General features: G+C 38.9%; 1 protein-coding gene across 4 annotated transcripts in view; it reads right to left on the minus strand.

The window, feature by feature from the left end:
* The window catches only part of CCSER2 (coiled-coil serine rich protein 2), a 167762-nt gene extending 150998 nt beyond the window's left edge, over nt 1-16764 (minus strand). For all 4 annotated transcript variants that reach the window (XM_045293352.1, XM_004712985.3, XM_004712986.2 and 1 more), the window contains exon 1: nt 16727-16764. The gene's annotated coding sequence lies outside the window, so the exon portion shown is untranslated. The remainder of the gene's footprint in view (nt 1-16726) is intronic.

Below are 16764 nucleotides of genomic sequence, written 5' to 3' on the forward strand. Positions count from 1 at the left end.
TGGAAACTGGTGCCAAATGGAAATGCAAAATGGTACAGACATTGTGGAAATTGGTGACAGTTTCTTATAAAACTAAACATAAAATTATCATTTGACTCAGCAGTTACACACTAGAAATATAACCCATGGATTTGTAAGCAACAATGCAAGCATGTATGTACCAATATTCAACGCAGCATGATTCACAAGAACCAAAAGGTAGAAGCAACCTAAACGGCCTTCAAGAGATGAATGGACTTTTTAAAATGTGATACATACAAGAAAGCTACAAAAAAATTGATTGAATTCTTTTTTCCACAAATCCCCTTGCACATAGAGCAATGGAATATTATTCAGCCAGAAAAAGAAATTAAGTCTTGATACATGCTGAAATATGGGAAAGGCTGGAAGACAAAACACTGAATGAAAACAATCAATCACAAACAGACAAATATTATGTAAGTTCATTTATATAAAACAAAAACAAGCAAATGTATAGAGAGCAATGTTTACTGGTAGTTAATAAGGTATGGAGGAAAAGTTAAAGGAAAGGTTAGGCTATTTTCCCAAGACACTGTCTCATAGACCGACATCTTGTAGACAACATGTCATCCTTGAGACTACATTCTCCAGAAGTCCCTGCACCCAAGTAGGAACAAAATATACTTATTTGACTAAAGCTCCCAGAATCCCTCACACCTCATGGGAATCCTATCAAAGCTTCCACATACAGGTGCTCAAGGAAGCAGGTACGGTAATTCTCATGGCTTCTCCCTCCTAGACTCCTCTAATAAAATTCTCCAACTGTCCAAAAAATAAAAATGAAAAAGAAATACAGTATAACCCTGGTCCTCGACCGCATCAGAACTTGACCTAAACAGATTTCGACGCAAAATATCCAGAAAATTTTGCTTCGGAGCTCGAACAAACATCAGAATCCTACCTGACACACGTGATTATTGTAAACAAAAGCAGTTCATGTTTTGGTCACTTGGTGTTAGTTGGTGTTGTTGGTACGCATGGTTTAAACCTTTGCAGCTGTGTTCCAAGCATTTTGCCATAATTTTCTTAGTTTTTGTGCCTTTTGGTACTGTTTTTAGATAAAAAAACATGGGTCGTAAGAAAGAGTTTTTTGAAAAGAATCATCATAATAAGGAACTGGTTAACGGCGTTATCGATATTGTTGATAATTTAGTAAACCATTTTAGAAAACAGTAAAGGAAACACCAACAGCAGACCAAGCTAGACAGATTTTTTTTTTTAGAGAAAGCCAACCAGGTCCTAGTGAAAAAAGACATAGAAGGGAAAAAACTCCTGAAAAGCAGCTCCCAATTGATTTTATGAAAGGGGATTCCCCTTCCAAACAATGACTCTCTCTCTCCCTATCCCTCCTCTCTCCACCACATCTGTGGCCACAGATCCAGATCCTCATCAATCTGAAGGTATGGGTCATACTATAGTTGTTAAAAAACTTTTTAAATGTTGTGTTTCTTACTTAAATTATATTATTTAACTCTGAACTTATTTACTTTGAAATTTTTGCTTAATGTTTTGTATAAAAAGGCCAGGTTAGGGTAAAAACTTGGTGGTCAGGAACGGTTTAATACGTTTTCAGTTATTTCTTATGGGAAAAATTGATTCAGAAACTCAACTGCATCACATCTAGATGCTCCTTCTAGAATGGATTAGCATCAAGGTCTGGGAGTCTACTGTAAAATCAAAGATGCATGGAAACAATTAGTCTAAAGAACAATGAGCCAGAAAAATCTCAGCATTTAGGGCCCTGAGACCAGGAGAATTAGATGGTACTCAGCTACCCCTGATGACTCTTCTGAAAGAGATCACAACAGAGGGTCGGAGATAGAGTGGGAGAAAAAAATACCATAAAATTCAAAATCATATTAAACACTAGGCTTGTTAGTCTCATGGAAACTGGTAGAATCCTCAAGACTATGTGCTTAAGTCACCCTTTAAGCCTGGAACTAAACTCATCCCCACAGCTCAACTTTCAGCCAGACAGGCATACAAGGTAGACAATAACACCACTGGAGGCATGCATTCCTTAGAACAAACATAGAACAAAGAACAGCATTTACCAAAGTAAAAGTTTCAGAAGGTGAAAAGGGACAGAAAAGAGGGCAAATGGAAATGCAAAAAGAGGACAAAATGGGAAAAATGCTGTTCTACTGTGGGGAATGCAATCAACGTCACAAAACAAAATGTGCACAAAATATTGAATGAAAACCACTTTCTTCGGTAAACTTTCAGTCAAATCATCAAAGGGGGGTGATCCATTAAATTGACTCTAAGTTTGTGTTGGGGCAACAGAAACCTGCCACCAAAGCAAATAAACAGCAATAAATACTACAAAAAACTAAGTGGAAAAAATTATAGGACATGGAATTATTAATAGAGTAAGCAAGGTAAAAAATATGCCTTAAAGCTCAAGATATCAATACCAAAACAAAAAACCCTCACTACCATCAAGTCAATTCTGACTCATAGGGACCCTATGAGACAAAGACAGGGTCTTTAAAAAGATGAACTGATTTAATGAGATACATAAGAAGCTCAACGGTATGCTAGAAAATTAAAATAATAACCATAACATGTGCAGAGGCCTATGACACATCTATGTTCCTTATCTTTACAGAACCATGACAAAAGATGGAAGCCACAGCCCAAGAGAAGCCTATGTAACTGACAAAGATCTGAGCGTTATCTTACAGTAGAAAACATCACATGTGCATCAGAAGCCTCTATGGAGCACTCCAAGCTTCCTAAAACAGAGAGCATGTACCAAAAGGAAGTGTGCAAGGAGCAGAAAAATATTCTGCAGACAATAAGGAACCACAGGCGACTTTCAAACTACACTCAAACTGATCATATACGTATTTCTGAAAAGGAAAAGTTGTCAGCCTAGATCAGTGGTTCTCAACCTTCCTAATGCCATGACCCTTTATACAGCAGTTCCTCATGTTGTAGTGAACCACCACCCATACTTCATAACTGTCATTTTGCTACTGTTATGAATCGGGTGACCTGTGACAGGGTCGTTCGACCCCTAAAGGAGTGGCGACCCACAGGTTGAGAACCGCTGGCCAACATCACAGCTAGAGGAAAAACTCATGTGTAAATCAATGAAGATGAAGAAGTTATTATAATAATGCTGCAGCACTAAATACTGACTACTTCTTAGTCAAACAAAAATGAACCACAAAGAGAGACATATAAAGTGCTGTAACTGTAATAAGTGCTTTCAACCTAAGGTCCTGAACTCTCCAGATAGCAACTCAATACTCAAGAGCAATTACAGTCAAAAAGTGGTAAGGCATCAAATAAAAGGAAGAGAGTAATTCAGAGAAAAAGAGTACCCATCAAATTTTCACTTTAAATGTACTTCATTTAAATGTCAGTTAAAAATTGGAGATTAAAATTTTTTTAAAATTATTTTTAATGAAGCTAGCATTTCAGACAGAGTGTGCCAGATCAACATTTGAAACTAAGCATAAGCCAAGCACTGTGTAAAACTTCTGAGAATGATCCATGGAGAAAAGCCAAAGGAAAAATAAATAGCCAGTATGAAGCCATCTAACCCATTTCCCAATAATATGCTTACATATAAACCTACAGACTGGAACTGACAAAAATTTACTATGTACTAAAAAATAATGGGTGGGAGTGTCCTTCAATCACTGCCACCATTTAAAAGAAATATCGGAATGCATAAGGAAGCAAACACAATCTTAATAATGGGATCTTGTCTACATAATTTCAGAAAAAAATCATATTGTTTACTTTTCAGAGAGCATGGCTCCAGTAATTGTCCCGAGTGGGGATCATGCTATCAGCTATACAAATATGCTAGAAAAGTATCAGTCTTTAAAAAATAAAACCCCTTCAATGTAGTCTCCTTCAACTATCATTCTGTTTGTCAGTTTTACTTTACAGCAGGGGTGTCAAACGGGCCACATGTGGCCCCTAAGGTAATCTTTTGTGGCCCGCGATGCTCTGAAATAAAATGAAAGTAGAAAAAACTATTATGAAGAAACTAGTGATTAGGGGAGGATCAAGGCAATACTGTACACACAATTCCTTCATTAACCCTTTAACTACTGAAGACGAGTATACACATGGCCCAGTGTCTTTCCTGGGGGCCTGTGCATGTGTATAAATGCGCTGATTCTGTTCCGGCGACATTTGGAAGTGATATGTCTGCCACTCTCAGTGTCACGTAATGTAAACAGATCCCGAAAGGGTTAAAAAGAGCACTCTGGGTTGTGCTGTTATGAATCTCACCTAGCAGCAGCGCCAGTTAACATTTTTAGAGGGAAGCCATTATGATTGTGCATCATGTTGATGAGCTGTCCAACATTTTGTGTTTTTATTAGTTACTTTGTTACATTTTCCGGTCACAAAATAAGAGGAAGTGAAAACTAGTAGGAGGAAAGCACTGGCAAGTTTCAGGTAAAAAAAAATTTTAGTTTTATGAATACATTAAATAAATGTTTAAATAAAAGCAATTATATAGTGTTTTAATTATCCTATCCATATTCCTGAATCCTCACTTCAAAATATAAACTTAACAAAATTTGTAAATGTGATGTGGCCCGTGTGAATCTTGCCTGTTGCACCAAATGGCCCACGTTTTAATTGAGTTTGACACCCCTGCTTTACAGCAAACTCCTTTAAAGAACTGTCTATCCCTGTGGTGCCCAATTACTCTCATTCAATTCTCTCATTAAACCCATTACAATCAAGTTTTCACTTCTACCATGCTTTCCAGAAACAAATAGTTAAAAGTCACTAAAGAGCTTAGTGTGCTACATCAAAGTCTCCTTCTAGTCCTTAATATGACCTCATTTGACACAATAGATCACCCCCTCATTCTCAAAGATATATCACATTTGGCTTTAAGGAAGGCACTCGCTCCTTTTCTTTGGAGTGCTTTTTCTTTCTCTCTTTCTGTTGTTCTTTCTTTTTCTTACCTAGGCAGACTGAAAAGGACCCCAGAGCGGTTTTTGCACTTCTTCAGCCACACTCCCTCACTAGGTTGTGTCCACTTCATGGCATCCAACACTATCTCTATACCAGTGATTCTAAAGTGTTTATCTATCTCATCTCAAACCTCTGCTCCGACCTACACACAAATGAATACTCAGCTATCTATACAACATCTCCACTTAGTTTTCAAACAAGTATCTCAATTCTAACATGGCAAAATTGAACCCATTATCTTCTTCCCTAAAACTGCTTCTCTTGCAGACATTCCTATCTCAGCAAACAGCAACTTCACTTCTTCCAGTTCAGGCCCCAAACCACAGCCCACATGTAACCTATCCTTTAAAATTCTGTTGATCCTACCTTCAAAATACACAGAGTAAAAGGTCTTCTCACCCTCTTCACTGCTAACACTCACCCAAATCACTGCTACAACACAAAGTAATCTTTTTGCCGTCATCACTGCACTCTCTTTATTCCCTATATGGATGCTGAAAAAATCTACTGAAAATAAGTCCAATTCTACAATGCAATGCTGCAGACTTCAACCAACTTCAGTACTAGATGAATTGAGGGCCACACGTGGTGGTAGGGCAAAATCTTCATAAATTGTCTGCATACCCTATTGGCTAAAAGGTCTTAAAGGATGGAGTCTCCAGATGGTCAGCAGGCTTTTCTCTTCCTTAAATTGTGTTCAGAAGATGACTATGCTGCTATTCTAAAATTAATTGACAATTTGTTGTTTGGAGGGGCTTCAAAAAGCTCATGGGAAAAATTTCCATTATCTTTTAAATCTATTTTTCCACGAATTTTTTTGAAGTCCCCTCATATTATTTTAAATAATAAAAGCTCCCCATTGCCTAAAGGTTGTGTGCTAGATGACAAGAATAGCTACGGTGACTGCTTATATACATCTAAAAATCTCATGAGATTTGGAGGATTAGGCTCAGGGTTTCTTGAGACATCTCAGTTGACATAACATGTTTCATGCCTCTGTTCTAAGTAATGCATGGGGTATTAAACGTTTGCAAGCAGGCATCCAATAACTGGTATCTTTTCACCTGGACAGAGTAAGGAAAGTAAAAAATATGTGGAGAAAATATGACTAATTTTCTCCATGAATAACTACGTTCTTTGCTGAGATTAGAAGAACTAGAAAGTGCATGCTACCATTCCTGATCATTTTGATCAAAAACTCCATTGAAAAATCTTGATCAAGATATGACAAAATACCAAATTATAAACTATCAAGGGCTCATGCGGGAGGGGGGAGCAGGGAGGGAGGGGAAAAATGAGGACCTAATGTCGGGGGTTTAAATGGAGAGAAAATATTTTGAGAAACGATGTACAAATGCGCTTTACACAACTGATGTGTGTATGGATTGGGATAACAGTTGTATGAGCCCCTAATAAAATGTTAAAAAAAAAAATCTTGATCAAAGGGGGGGAATACAGAAGACAATTTCAAATTCTCATGAGTACAAATTTTCTAGAGCCATGAAGGTTGGATGAGACCTGAACTACTACCTTGAGTTCATCTTTAATCCTTAAACCAAAAATACCCCATGCAATCTTCTTAAAACAAGCAACAATTTAGCTTAACTAGTAAAAAATGCCTGCCTTCAACATTGTGCTCATTTCACAACTATCTGTATAGGATGGAAATGACAACAGCAATTCAAAAGATTAGACAGGAACATTAGGGAGCTTTGAGTTTATGTTCACAGGGAGGACCCAACGAGAAAAGCCGGGTGAGAATGGTTGCACACCTTGAGGAATGTAATCAATGCCACTATATGCTACATGTAGAAACTGTTGGCTTAAGCATAAGTAATTCTCAACAACAAAATTATATTTCAGAAAAGTAGCCATTGCCATCATTTTTTAAAAATAAATGAAGCTTTAATAGTATTCCACCTTCAGAATAAAAGCCAACGTCGTAGAATTTGCTACAACGTTACATGAAGCTTCAAACAGATCATAGAAAAATAGAATTAAAAGGTAATGACATTTTCCCACTAGCTTTTTGAGGCCCCTTTCAGATGATCATATGCCAACCTCCATTCAACCTCTCTGTAACCTCTATGCCTCCACCAAGCTACCTACTTACTCCTTAAACAGAACCAACAGACTTTATCCACAGGACCTTTACATTCACTGCTCCATTTTCTTTAAATGAACTCTCCCCTAATATCGCAAATATCACATTAGTACTTCTTTCAGGCATCTGCTCAAATATCAATCATCACTGAGGCCTTTCATAGGCACCTCATTCAAAAGCGTCAATATATCCCTCACATAACCATGCTCTTTCCCCTTTATTATGGCTTTTCCCTAAAGACAGCAAACATATGACTTGTACAAATATGCATACTTGTGCATATGTACATGTATAAATATACTTGTATATGTATAGTTGTACATAAACACCTGTGTGTTTATTTTCTGTATATTGTCACTGGAAAGGAAGCTCTTTTAAGGCAGGAAATTTGTGTTTAAAGAGTACCTTTGACTGGATAAATGCATGAGCAGCGAAAATCAAGACTCAGGATAACGACTGCAGGTATTTATCGTGTAGAACGAACAGCTCAGGGCCAAGAAACATGTGGACTTCAACAGCAGCCATAATAAGGGCCACATCTATAATTTTAGTTGGTACCAATAATAAATAAGAGTTTATTTGAGATGAAATGCTATTAATAAACTTGATAAAAGTTTTAAAAATAAAGTGAGGAAGGGGGAGTGGAGATGGCCTCTTCACCGGGTGAAAAAAATACTACCAGAAATGTTCCCTGTAATGCTGGTGTACGAACTCTAATCAAAATATCACCAGGCCCACTCTGGGCACTTAAATAGCTGTTATGAGTATTTCCTGTTTTTCTATGCTATGGTCTACTGTACAGTTTGTAATTCTAAACCTAACACTAAGTGCCAAAACATAATGCTCAGAGAAGGCTCTCAAATGTCCCCAAAGCACTCAGGCTGCAAACCAAATATCATTAACATAATGACAGCAACAATTCAAAGTACCTTCTAGTGTCTCCTTGCTCTCCTTTATCCCTTGTATATTCAGGGGCTCAGATATCAACATCAAAGATGTCAATATGTTGGTGTCAGGGTGGGATGAGACAAAGAGAATAATTCAAAGAAACAGAGCTGGGACTTATTTAAATATTTACTGCATTGTAAAGAGAAGCACACTGCCAGGGAAGAGAAATCTGCTAAGGCACAAGATGTCACCTGGGCTTTTCAAGACCATACCAATTCAGAAACTCACCAAAGATATTCAATGTTCCTGGGTTAAGGATTTTTAAATGTATCTTGTATCTCTTCTTTCCACAAAGAGAATTGAAGAGAAGTGCAGATACGGAATAAAGATCATGGCACAGAGAAATGCTCTCAGCAGTGACTGGGGCAGGAAAAACAAAAAGGGAACAGTAAACACCCAAACACCTTTTTCTCTTTTCCTCCCTCCCACTGTGCTGACCAGGTTTGAAAAAAAGATTACAGATAAAAAGTGGTAAAGAGAAAGCAGAAATTGGAAAGTAAAGATGCTCTAAGGTAAATGGGAGGAGAAGAAATTAACAATACCTTTTCCAACATTAGTTTTAGAAGACAGACAGAGGAAAAGGAAGTAAGTTAGAATCCGATCAAAGGAATTAAAAAAGAACTTCTACACTTGGTTTAACTATACAATTGCACAAAGAAAACAGAGATTCTAATTATTTACAATGATGGCCCTAGGGCATTTTTAGAAACAGGACTAGGATTTATTTATTGAATTATTAAAGAGAGGTACACCATCGGGGATCAACAACACACAAAGATGATCAACTATACATCCAGCCTAATTGTACAACATGGAAAAAGAAACAGGTGAAAGACTCCAAATTTCATGGATTCAGCTTTCAATCAGTTGGCTTTCCAAGGAGCCCCAGTCTTTTGGCACAAGGGTCAAACACTTGACTGCTAACAGAGCAGTGCTCAGTTCAAAGTCTGAGTCCCACAAGTCGCCCCATAGGAGAAATTCTGCTGCCCTGAACACTTACAGCCTTAGAAACTCTGAGCAGTTCTACTCTAGTTTAGGGTAGAACTTTACATTAGTAAGGACTGCCCAGCAGATTTGGGCTGGGTAGGGCTTCCCAATAACTCTACATCTCAAAACAACCAATCAAAGCTTTACATACAAGTGTAACTCTGGGGCATTCAAAACCAATTAACTCAACAAAAGCTAAAAACTACACCAAATATACTATAATTATATAATCAATTCACTTTAAAAAGGAGTGGGCCTCCACTCAAGTTCTTCTTCAATGCAAGAACAGTTTGTTCTATTAAACTGGCTTTCCATGATGCTCACCTTCCTAACAGGATTGCTGAAGACACAGTGGGTCTATAAGCAAATGTGGTGAAGAAAGTTGATGGAGCCCAGCTATATGTGCTTGACACAATAGATGGATGTGTGGACTGTGATAGGAGTTGTATGAGCTGCCAATAAAATGATTTTTTTTTAAAAAGGAGTGTTCTGATAGGCTGAGTCATGCCCTCATCATCAGCACATGTGGCAAAGGTTAGAAGCCAAGTGGCAGGAAAGCACAGGATACTCTGAGAAGGATAAGTAGGGAAAATGAAGTCATTAGCAAAGAAAAGACAATTTTGCTCAATACAAACTGACCATGTGCACATCACATTAGCACAAACTATCAACAACTATTTGTAGTCAGAAGTGGCATTCTACATACATACACACTGTGCTAATATACCCCTCTCCTTGATATCCCTCCTCTTTCCTTGGAATCCCTCCATTCTCCCTGAGATCGTTCCCCCTCTTAGTGAAACAAATCTCAACTTCTGGCTTCCCCACTGATGAAGTTCCTCCTCATCCCTGCCAGCTGTCACATTCTCGGGCTCCTTCTCCTTTACCCACTCTGCGTTTTTGCTCTTCCTCATACCTGCTTAGTCACTTGTCCTCTTCTTGCATCCACTTATGCATGTCTTCTACTTAGTTCCTGTCCTTGAAAAGTCACAAACCAGCAGGGGAAGTAGATATGTAACTAGACTGGGTACATCAGAATCAATGCTATGGAAGTATATATAACAAAGCACTGTAAATACATATTCACTTGTCACTACCATCTACTGAAGATGTGCTCTGCTCTCCACTTCTACACTCAACCTTCTAACTCATCAGTTCTGTAACTTTCCATAATATCCCCTATCTCCACTCCACTTGTGGCAGTTATATAATCGTTTGTCAATCTGAGGATTAAGAGTGAAGGGGTGGAGTCTAGTCTGTCAATCAGATCATAGCCAATGAGGCCTCTGTATGGGCATGGCTTTCTCCTGAGAATTCTGGCGAATCTGGTTTTTCTTCCTTGGAGGAGGGAGAGACTCTTCACTTACTGCCAGGCATCCCTGAGGAGAAGCTACCCTGATGCTGCCCTGGGAACTAGAGAAGCCATGTAGAGACTCCTGCCAGCGCTGAGATGCTTACACCATCACTAGATCCAAAGGTTTTCTACCCACTGGCTTGTGATCGTCCTGCATTCAGCATCATTGCATGTTTCGTGAGTCTGAAGAAGACTTCATAGATTCATATTGGACATAAGGGCTAATATCGGACTTAGAGACTTGGACTGGACCAGGTTGAGATGCTTTCTTAATGTACAATTAATTACCCTTTATATAAAACTCTCTCTTATACACTGTATTAGTCTGGGTACTTTAGAGAAACAAATCCACAGAAACTCATGTATAAGAGAGAGTTTTATATATAGGTTAAGTGTGCATCAAGAAAACATCCTAACCCAGGGCTGCTCAAGCCCACAAGTCCAACATTAACCCATATGTCCAACACCAATCCACAAAGTCCTCCTCCATCTCACAAAACAGACATAACGATGCCGACTGCAGGAGGAAAGCCGAGTCAGTGAATGTATACTGGCAGGGGTCTCCACACGGGTGCTCCAGCACCCAGGGATGCATCGGGGTAGGTCCATGTGGCTTCTCCTTGGGATGTCTTGCAGGAAGTGAGCCTTGCAAGCTGAAGCAGGGAACTGCTAAGGCAGCTGCACCCTGGTGGGACCATCACAAAGCAAGAGACGGGAGAACTAGAAAGGTGAGGCTCACGGAGCCATTTATCTCTCCACCCTTCAATTAATCCCACGTGTTTATCGACCCGGTTGGCACAATAAACTAACGCATACACATATGAGTTTCTATGAATTTGTTTTCCAGTCTACCCGGGCTAACACACCACCTTACCATCCCAGTCTTTGTATTTTCTATAAGTATTTCAAACCCTTGATATCATAAACAAGTTTATTTCCCACACTGCCACAATTCATCTCCCTAAAACATGTAACATACCAGCCTTCCCTGGCTTTGAAACACCTAATATCTTACCAGTGCCTGAGAAACAACGTCCAACTCCCTAGCACAACAAATAAAGTAATTCAGTATACATGCTCCTCAAAATATTTTTAATGCAGGAAGCATCAAAAGAAGATGAGAGAAATACAAAGTCAGTATATCAAATAAGAACTGGTGTACATCCAGCCATTTCAGGAGGTAGCAAATGAGCAAGAATTGATAGTACTGCAGGAGTAAGTCCAAGCTGCACTGAAATCATGGGTAAAAATCAAGGCACCAGAAATTAACAAATACCAAATGAGATGCTTCAAAGATACAAAAAACTACCAGAACAAGCATCTATATCTTGGAGGACGTACAGGCAGAATGCTCTTTATAATAAGGATGGGAGACATTTTCTCAAGTGCTTTAGACATGTTAACAGGAGGGACCAGTCCCTGAATGACACCATGCTTAGAAAAGTATAGGGGCATTGAAAAACAGGAAGAAATTTAACCAGATGGATTGACGACAATGGCTACAACAAATTTTCAAGGACTGGACAGTATTTCACACAGCTGAAAATATGATCACTATGAGTCAGAACTGACTTAATAGCAGCAACAATTCCTCACTTACCTACTATTACATCCTCCAGCATTTTACATTATTTGCAGCCTTAGTAAAAAATCTGCTATTCAATTATTTTGTGCAGTAATGACTTTGTCCAGCAATAACGAATAACATGGTAAAAGTAACTCTAGTTGTGATACTCTAGGTTATGTGTCAACTAGCTGGGTCATGATTCCAAATTGTTTGGCTGTTATGTAATGATATAATTTGGCATAATAATTTAATTTGATAGTTTTAGAAATGGTCATCCTTCATTTTTGCATTTTCATATAATGGCCTGGTCTTTAGAACCTAACCATGTCAAAAGGTGAGGAGTGGGCACTTTTGAAACAGTTCCTTTGAAAAAAAAAATTTACAAATGAAGCCTCTGCTAAACTAAGACATAGAACAGAGGACAATGAAAAGCAGGCAGGCTGTCTGGGTTAAGTTCCACTTCCACTCTTTACTAGCGGAGTCACCTTTCTTCGGTACATTTTCTTACCTGCTAAATAAGGATTTTAAGAAAGCATGCCCCATGTGGTTGTTGTAAAGTCAAGTATAACCACTAGAACCATTTTTTTTCATCGTATATATACTTTGATTAGATTTATAATGTAGTAAATGTTATAAAACCATTTATATATATATGAAATGTTTGTTTACTTTTACTTGTTTATTTCTTTGATTATTATGTCATTTGGACAATAAAAAGCTTTTTGGAGGTTACATGGCCCGCTACACTAAGTGCACATTTCTAAAATGACTTTCAAAGACTTGAAATTAGTTATTTTCTTCCCCCATCCCCCAAAAAATATGGCATAGAAGCAATCAAAGGGGATACCCTCCAGTACAGGATAGTCATACATGTAATTTTAGACATACTATTAGCCAGCTGTAACCTTATTACATTGGAACCTTGTTTTTAGCAAGAAAATATATTCAATTGTATATGGGCTCTCCATATGGTGAGCATAAGCCACTTAAAAGGGGGTATTTAAATAGAGGTCCCCAAGCACTGAGGTTAAAAAGAATCTAGGAATTTGGAAAAGGATATCAATGATGGTTGTGCAATATGAAGAGTATTATTAATGGCACTGAATTATACTTATCTTTCTCTCTTGGAGATGCTGGTGGTTTCACACTGCTGGCCTTGAAGTTAGTAACCCAATGTGAAATCCACTACGCCACCCCTAAAAGTAGCAGCTAAGGATTTATGGAGCAAGAAAATTTAAGTAAATTTGTTCCGCCTCTTGAAAATTGGCAAAGTTCTCATTTTCCCCCACAGCGTGCAAAAGTGAATAAATATAAGGCCGGGAGGAACGGAACAGTTGCCCCTAAGAAACCTTAAACATGTTACTTTCTAGCTTTGGTTTTTGAATGATAAAAATTTTGAAATCGAACCAAATAATCTGTTAATTCAAGTCCACATTGTGAAACCTATAAATACTGTCGCAGATTACAAATTCATCATTAAGAGTTATAATTAAGATACTGGGGAGCAAAACTGAAATACATAGATGGTGATGGACTGTAATCCCAGCCCTATAACTCTCTTTGCATTACTGGGGAAAATCACTCCGCAAGGTAAAGTTTAGGATCAGTGAAGCAGCTATTACTGGTCATCCCTTTTATTCTCATCACTGAAAAATGGTTGGGTTTTTCTCCCTAACAGGTTTCATTTCTAACCAGCAACAGTTTTCATTCAGTCTTGGAAACTCAAAAGAACCTTGTAATTCATCTTTTATAAGTTTTCAGATAATGAAAAGAGGCTGATCAAAGAATTAGCTGACCTTAACACCATATTCAAGAATGAAATCATTCTTAGAGTTCACAAAGTTCATGTTCAGCATTCTACTGAGATGAGTAGCATCTGGAAAGTAGCCATCTAAAATACAACTATTGGTCTCTTCTTGTCTGGAACAAAATAGAAAAAAAAAAAAGCCAAGTCTCAGAGATGAATCTAGTCTACGGCTTACAAGCCTACAGAAGCCACAGGCTCCTCTACCCTGAGAGCAGAACCAAATGGTGGCCAGCTACCACTACTTACCATTCTGATCAGAGCCACAATAGCTGGGCCCTGGTAGAATAAAAGAAAAACACACAACAATTCACCGAAAATTTGACAATTCTCAAGTTCTTTGAAATTCCAGACTGACTGAACCAATTGAGACTAAAGGACTTGCTGATAGTAGCATCCTGCTGTTCTCGTTAATTCTTAAACCAAAACTATCTAGATGTTATCTTTCTGAGAAATTAATAAATTGGCACACCAAAAAAACTAATTTTATTGCCTTTTATTATACTGTATTTCACAGATACTGCATTTCTTACTAAATGAAGGTGAATAACACCCTTGGGTTGAGCATATCTGCCAGTGCTATTTTTCCAATAGCATGCATTCACTGCATGTCTGTCACATTTTCATAATTCTCATATTTAAGCTTTTTCATAATACTATTACACACATCATAAACTACAGTACAGTGTGTTTATGTAACTTTTTACACAAATAGGGAAACGAAATTCATACGACTTGCTTTATTACAGTGGTCTCGACCCAAACTCACTATATCTCTGAGAAAAGCTTGTACTCACAGGATAATGCTGTGCCTGTGAGTATAATGCCCCATTAAAAAACCAATGAGACCTGGCAGGGAAACTAGAGTATAGGACAGGAAATGACCAGAATACAATTAAAGAAAATGCTGACCAACTGTAAAAATTACAACTAATATCACTGAGTGTATCTGTTATGTATCAGTTGTCAAGTAGAAACTGTAAAGTTTCATTGAAAACACAATATGCCTAGTTTATTTTAAGGAGCTATTACAAAATTCCTCTCCCCCACCAAAAAAAAATATTCTCACTCCTAAAAGAAGTAAATCATTCAATAAATTAATTTTGAGCACCTATGCCACACAACAATTTGTGCTAACAATGCAAATAAAGAACTTCTTTTAAAAAGTCCCAAAATCTGGTGGAGCACACACTATCAACTGACAAATGCTAACTGGGGAATGAACAATATACAATTGGATGTAGTATAGGGCAATTCTCTTACTAGTCAAGACAATGAGGATGAAGTGTCTAGAGCAATCATAAAGTGATATTTCAGTTAGGTCTTGGAGGCAGAGTTGTCAACCAGGTAAAGATAGAGAAAAAGAAATTTCTAAGGAAAGGGAAAAGGCTAAGTAAAGCCATAAAAGAACAGATCATCTACAAAAAAACTCCCAAGTATCCTTATGGGAAGAGTATCCTGGTAGAAGATGAAACTGAAAATGCAGGCAAGTCCCACAATTGGGAAGAACTTTGAATTCAATCAACACATGACACAGAAAGTCATGGAAGGAAGGACTTTTCAACATTGAATCAAAGTCCCCCTCTTCTACTAGTCAGTGAAGATGGATCAAGATAATGAACAAATAAACAAAATGAAAGAAGGTCTGGGGTTTGGAAAAGGAGAATAGTGGTTTAAAACAGGAGGGGCGTCCGGCTCTTTGGATGACTTCTAGCAGCTTCTTACCATGGCACATTAATATAATATTGATCTAGGTTTTAAGAAAATGTTTCAAGAGAAAGCGTGTATTTTTATCCAGACTATTTAAAGTCAATGCTGTTGGGAACGCTAAAAAAAACAACCAAGTAAGAAACAAGGAACGAGTAGAGAAAATTAAAAAAGGTCTAAGAACTTGGCTGACTTTAGAAAATGTGTGAATCCTTATTATATATTGATTACAGATAGCAAGACACATTTAATGACGTTTACAAAGAAAGAGTATTGTAAGGCTGAAGAGCTGTCACCACTAAATCTCTTTAAAACCAGGTGAAAAAGAAACGATGCTTCCAAAGAACTGCCAAAGTCAATAGGTCTCATTAATATTTTACTACTGGGGGGTAAGAAATGCCTTTAAAAACAGCTCTTTCTAAAAGTCGAACAATTCTCCCAAGACGACATCCTCGTTGTAATAAAAGAAAAATTTCAAATAAATAAAATAAAAGGTTCACAACTCAATCTATCTCACCTACAAGAATGAAACACTCAAGATGCCAATCTGGGGCCACGAGGAGTCCAGAGATCAGTACTGCCCAGACTGCCCAGGCCCTCGTCTAGTAACTGAAAGTTAAATTAGCTGGGTAGTTCAGAGACGAATTGGCAGTTCCTGAAAAATTCAAACTCGAGCTTAGCCGAGAACGTTTTTCTACAGGAATCAGCGCGCCTATCCTCCTGATAACAAAGCGGATGCACTAAATACAAACAAACCAAAAACAGTCTCATAAAAATAACATGCCGAAAGAGGGGGGGCGGCGGGGGAGGAGAGCATCTGTACCTATGGCAACCATGTGGTCCAGGAAAGTTCAGTCTCGGGAGGTGTTCAAGGTGTGTCTTTGTTTGGGCTTAGCAATGAACAACACTTAAAAAATAATAATACAGAAAACAGAAAAGGCCACGGCTGGGCACCTCGGTACTTTCCGCGCTCGGGCTTCGCGAGCATCCTGGCTCGGAAATCCCAGCGCACCGCGGCCTCGCCCCGTTTCTCCTCAGAGCAAGGCGCGGCCTCGCGGCCCGGCTCGCCTGTCACGGCCCGGGAGGCGGGGTTCGGGGAGCGTTCGGCCTCCCGGGTCCCTCGGACGCTGCCCCGCGCGGCTCGGCTCGAAGGCAGGGGTCGCCTTGGAGGACGCCGGCGCCACCGCCTCCCCGAGGTCTCGACCTCCGCGCCCCCCGCCCCGGGGCACAGCCGCCAGCGCCCGCCCCCCGCTGCCCCGACGTCCAGTCAGTTCTCACCCCGCAGAGGTCGCGCTGCCTCAGCTGGGCCGCAGCCC

This window comes from Echinops telfairi, unplaced genomic scaffold (assembly GCF_000313985.2).
Source record: "Echinops telfairi isolate 266 unplaced genomic scaffold, ASM31398v2 ScPeMD7_2010;HRSCAF=2546, whole genome shotgun sequence".
NCBI lineage: Eukaryota > Metazoa > Chordata > Mammalia > Afrosoricida > Tenrecidae > Echinops > Echinops telfairi.